The sequence below is a fragment of the Gavialis gangeticus genome, unplaced genomic scaffold, assembly GCF_001723915.1.
Source record: "Gavialis gangeticus isolate Ggan-Ray unplaced genomic scaffold, GavGan_comp1, whole genome shotgun sequence".
In the NCBI taxonomy this organism is placed as follows: Eukaryota; Metazoa; Chordata; order Crocodylia; family Gavialidae; genus Gavialis; species Gavialis gangeticus.
Genome location: NW_017729033.1, coordinates 16,144,173 through 16,149,938, shown reverse-complemented (window position 1 = coordinate 16,149,938; position 5,766 = coordinate 16,144,173). Strand labels below are relative to the sequence as shown.

The 5,766-nt window shown below is 34.8% G+C and overlaps 1 long non-coding RNA gene across 1 annotated transcript; it reads right to left on the bottom strand.

Moving 5' to 3' along the window:
* Window positions 1-585: 585 nt before the first annotated feature.
* LOC109303722 lies at window positions 586-5,262 on the bottom strand. The gene is made up of 3 exons (XR_002099195.1): window positions 5,037-5,262; window positions 4,432-4,524; window positions 586-2,448 (listed from the first exon to the last, which is right to left on the bottom strand). It is a non-coding gene; the product is annotated as an uncharacterized LOC109303722 (long non-coding RNA).
* Between the last annotated feature and the right edge of the window lie 504 nt (window positions 5,263-5,766).

Genomic DNA, 5,766 nt, shown 5'->3' with positions numbered 1-5,766 from the left:
TTTAAAGTGTTGTAAGTTAAATATTAAATGACATCTCCTTCAAGAATTCTTATAATTATGTTTCTTGATGTACTATTCTCCAAGAGGAGGTAGAAGGGAGATATTCTTGAAAAGCTGGGTAATGAAACAGGGGAGAGAATGCTTGGGAAAGCTGTAAAGACAACAGGGATGTGTGTGTGTACCCAATAAAGTACACACACATACACATATATACACATGTGTGTACATGTATGCATGCATACATACCCATAAGAGTATAAATATATAGATATATATAGATATATATATAGGTATATCTATATATATATAGATATCTCTCTAGATAGATAGATAGATAGATATCTATTGACATTTATATTAACATATATACGCACACACACACATATGTATATGTATATGTGTGTGTATATATATATGTACACACGTGTGTGTGTATACACACACACACACACACACACATCTAGGCATATGTGTATATAGGTATATGTTTGTGTGTGTACGTGTGCCTGTATATGTATACACACACACACAATATTATGAAAAAAATGAGAATCCAATGACAATGTGATTCTCAAGAGCCTAGTTTCAATTATAAAGCAATCCTACCAGAAATCCAGAAAATGTCAATGGCACATGTTTCCATTGTATGTTGTTGAAAATACCTCTAAAGTTTGGAAATTAATCACACTGCAATGCCAATCTTTTAAGCCAGACATCTATGAACCAACCTCTTCCCTACTGAATGAATTACATTGAAATCATATAATTGCAGGCTGCCACTCAGTCACCCTTAACAATAGGCGACTTTGAAAATTGGAATGTTTTTCTCTCTGACTCCCAACTTGCAGGCTTGAAGCATACAGCAAAAGCTCAGTGCCTTTTAAATTACCTAAAATCTACATCCTTCAGACAAATGAACAAAAAAAAAAGGGTGCAATTTAAGGGCAAATCATTTTGTGTTAATCCTTGGGAACTCAAAGCATGAAGATAAAAGAAGAAAAAATGCAGGTTTCACTTTGCTCATTATGGCACATTGACTTTCACCTAATCGTATGCAATTAAAATTTCTTCATGAGATTTCCTTATTGAAATAAGAAAGATAGCACTGTGCTGAATGTGGTGATAGATCTGGCATAAACGTGCTTCCTGGACAAACTGATTTATCATGTCTCATTCCAGCAGTACTTTCTTGCTTGCTCATTTCTCATCTTATTACTGTGAAGTTGTAATTAAAGAGGATCCTCCCACAGAGAAGAGTTCTCCTTCAGGACAAGCTAAAATTATAAATGTGCTGTTCTTTCACTGAGACCAATTTAAAGAGGCAGTCTACAGAGAGAAAGATATATGCCTGAGACTTTGTGGCTTCTGATTCCAGCCTTAATTCCAGGCAGACTGATTTCTGTCAGCCTCAAAATAAACTGGGTTTGTAAAATGGGTTTCCTAGGCAAATATAGCTCTGCAGTTGATCATTTCAATTTAAATACATAGACAATTCAATTAAAGCAATATTGAATTGTCATGCCAGATTTGCATATGAAATGCTATATGATCACCAGTTTCATATACTTCAATGTTTAAAGGGACAATCAAAATCATTTGAAGTATCCTGATCTAACAAAAAATCACTCCATTTTCCAGAGAAGTAGAGTGACATTTGATCAAAAAGCCAAGCAAAACTGACTGCTCCAAGCTGAGTAAAAATCTGAGAATTTGCCAAAGACTTTCCATCGCAAAGGAAGGGGAGATCTACAGCGGTGATAAGATGTATTTAACATCACATTACAAACTCTCCACTAGATTCCCCACTCTTGAAAATCAGAGGAGCTGCACTGGTGTACAGAAAACAAATCTCCCCTCCCCCTTCCCCCCCATTTTAGGCAGCCCAGTTCAGCTCCTATTGAAATCAGTAACAAAAATTGATTTTCCCTCAACGGGAGGATGATCTGGTCTCAAGAGTCTAGTCCATTAAAGGTCTTATGCCTTGGTATCCAAGCACCAAATATCACCATCAACGGGTTCCAGGTCTGCGATGCATGTTAGGACACATTTTACATTGCTTCCAGAACCAGTAGGCTCTAAAAGATGCATTATAGGGAGGGATAATCCCTCACACCACTCTGCAGCCACCATTGCAATCGATTCAGATCTGACCTTGAAGGACAGGACTCAGGAATGAGCCACGTCGCACCCCATTCAACCAGAAGAACAGTCTTTCTAAAATGGGAGTTGGTATGAAGAATACATTGAAAAATAATAAAACGATGCTCTGGGATCCAAAGGCTTGGCTTAATGCCTACTGAAGATAACAGGATTTGTTTCTGAAGCAGGTATTAAAGGTGTGATCCTTCCAGAATGGTGTCAATAGTATTTCATTTAAATATGGTCTAAAAGAACTTGGGGTCTCTCACCACCAAGAATTCAAGTCCATCAGAGATGCAAGGGAGTCATCTAAAAATAATAAAATCCTTTATTTGGTTTATATTTCCCATAATTTTTTAATTTCTGTGTGTACTGATTTTGATTTCATTGTATTTATGGATTCATTTGAAAATAACTATAAATGGAAAAATCCTTTACTAATGCATTTAACAACAACTGCTGCCCCACTGTCACTGATCCTAATGTAGGGTTATTTTTTAAATTTAAATTTTAACTTAGTCCATAATATCATATTGCTATTAATTATCTGAATTGCAGTAATATGCATCACATTGTGCTGGGAAATAGGATCATCATAAAAACATTCAATGCTTCAATCTGCATCATAAATAAAATTCTTAAAGTCTAATGAAAAATATTTTATAAGAGCTAAGTATTATTATTATTGTTCTTATCTCCAAAAGGAAGAAAGGGTACTGATATTCTTAGATATGTGTCATTAACCCCCTTTTTAAAAAATGATTTTTCAACTAAATTAAAGGTGGGGAAATGTTTTTCTTCAAAGTTTTTGCAGAAATTAATTACAAAATATATGTATTTCAAGTTTTCAGAATAAAAACCAGTGTTCAGAAGTTATTTTGGTGGCTTCTCCTTCTACCTCTCTCTCTCCTACATCTTTCCTTTTTGATTTTGCTAAAGAAAAAAGAATGGGATAAAGGGACAGAAGAAATAGCAAAAAGAGGATGTTCTCTAAAACCTCAAGTTTACTTGCTACACAGATTTACTTGAAAAAATATTAATTCTGTGCTGCGGGCTATCTTCAAATGTAATTCCCAGATTTGTTAGTTAAAATACCGGTGTGTCTCAATTTATTAATTTAATTCACTACATAGGTTATATGACATGGCTGTATGCCCCAATTGTATTATTTTAAATCTTAGAATGGGGTTATTAATCTAATTGTTGTATCTGCTTGTTCAACATTCACTTTCCATTAATATTCTCTTATATCTGATTAGCAGGTTAAGTTTCCACAAATATTCACAGAGCCAATGCAAAGAGGATCACAGACAGTGAAAATTCTTGGGTTTTTTTTAACTCCAGCAAAAATGCACTGAAAATCCTTTCAGAAGTGCATGCTCAACTCAAACAAAACCCTGTTAAAAAGGCATTATTTGCAAAATATCTCAAAAGCCTTTTCGTCACAGATGTGCAGGTGAAAGTAAAAACTGCAAAGCTTCTTAAAATGGCCAATTTCTAAATTTGCTTTTGGACATGGTTTTGACACTGAAATAACTAGAATTAGTTTTCCTTTTTGATAGCAAGGAACTTGCAGAAAGCAAATGTATCTGAGGTTGGACATTGCTCGCAAAGTTTCTGACCAAAGAGAATTTGTTTTGTGGCTGGTTTGCTTACTATTAAGTCTCAACAGCTTGCAAATATAGCCAGTGCTGTACAGTGCCACCGAGATAAGAAGACTGGTCTGACTGGTTTATATTCTAAAGACACAGTCAATGACAAACTACAAGACACAACAGAACATACGTAAAGTAAGAAGTCTCAATTAAAGCATGGTTAGGGGACAGGAGAGTTTTTGAACATTATAAATAAGAATGAAAATGTATATACTGAGGATGAAAGTCTTACATTGGCAAGCTTGTCTAACTTTATCCCAACACATAGTTGGTCCAATAAAAGACATCACCCTAAGAAATCCTTGCCTCTTGCATATTTTCTGGACCATCACGGCCACAACATCACTCTTAATCTACTGTAAGAATAAATAAAACAGCATTGCCAACCAGTGGCCTCCTCTCAGTCCCTATCCCTTTTGTTCTTACTAGTTACTTCTGCTGTCTGACAAATCATCTCCCCTACACAATAAATTTGTTATGGAACATTATCTCAGCCTGAGGAAGGTCAGGATGTGCTAAAGGTCATGTATGTATTAACCTACTACATGAGAGTCCCCACCCTTCGTCTAAAATGTAGTCTTAAATTAAATAGTATTGAACTGGCTATAACAGATCTCTCATAAACAGCCTCATTTACCTGACATGCTTTTCAAGATGGGTCTGCAAGCAAATGTCTTGTTTGCTCCAAGCAAAGGGCCACGCTGATGGAACAGTCACACCATTAAGGTCCCTAAGAGAGGACATGTATAAAATAAAATTCAACTCCAACTTTAATTTAGCTGCCTTGCACACTTTAGACTAGCTTTTATTCTCAAGCACACCAACACCAATCCATATTTCCTGCAGCCGATAGAGTTCATTTTGCGTTTATATCACCGAGACTTACAAGGGTTAGAGGTTATATACCCTTGTATATTTTACGGTATATGTTTTGAAGCATACACAGAAATATATGCATTTACATATTAAATCAAAACGCTGAGGATCAAATATAATACATATATTTCCAATGTAACTAAGTTTTTTAAATTAAATTTTAACTTTTTCCTATTTAAAAAAAAACAACAGATCGCAAAATTGCTTTTCTCTAAAGTTTGTGTTTAAATAGCATTAATCAGACCCTGAATTTCATATCCTATTGAGATGAATGTGGTGATTAGAGGCAAATTACCATTTTGCTGCTCTTAGACAAACAGAGCTAACGAGGCAGTAGCGCATGTGCTTATCTTGCAATAGCCATACCTGCACAGTTCAAGCTGGCTGAAAAAATGGTAAGAGTCGTTCATAAAAACTTCCACAATTTTCAAAATCTTTTCTATTCCCCCAAATAAATGACTTTCCCAAAACAGCTTTTTTTTAGGTTGCTATTTCTTCTTTCACTTATATTTTCTTTTTCCATTTGGCCACTCACTGAAAAAGAATAGAGGAAGAAAGACAAAACATGTTACCATTTTCAGATATTGTTGGAAAAACAGGCATTTTCAGCAACAACATTTGAATTACCAAAAGACTTTTTCACAAAAAAGTTGCTCAGAACTTTTGACCAGCTCTATTTATAATAAAGAAAGACAGATTAGAAAAGGAGGTCTATATTTACCAGTATTTTCCAGATTTATGCTCCTTCAGTGTGGTGAAACACCCTTAAAGTTTGGTTTATGGCTGCTTTGGCATTACCATCATGGAAGAAAGCAGCTGGGATTTAAAAATGTACTATTTGCAGGTGCCTGAGTCATTCCTAATGACCCTTAGAATTTGGTACAAAATTTTAAAATCCAACAAAAGAGCAAAACTAACATAAATTACAAGGTCTAAACTGGCATTGCTCCACTGAAGTCAATGAAGCCATTCGTGCCATTCCTTTTTAAAACTGAAGCAATTGGTATTAATAATTAATAATATATTAATAGAATCCTAATAGAATACTATAATTGTGTTCTATTTACTGCTTAATTATATATAATCAATATGGTAT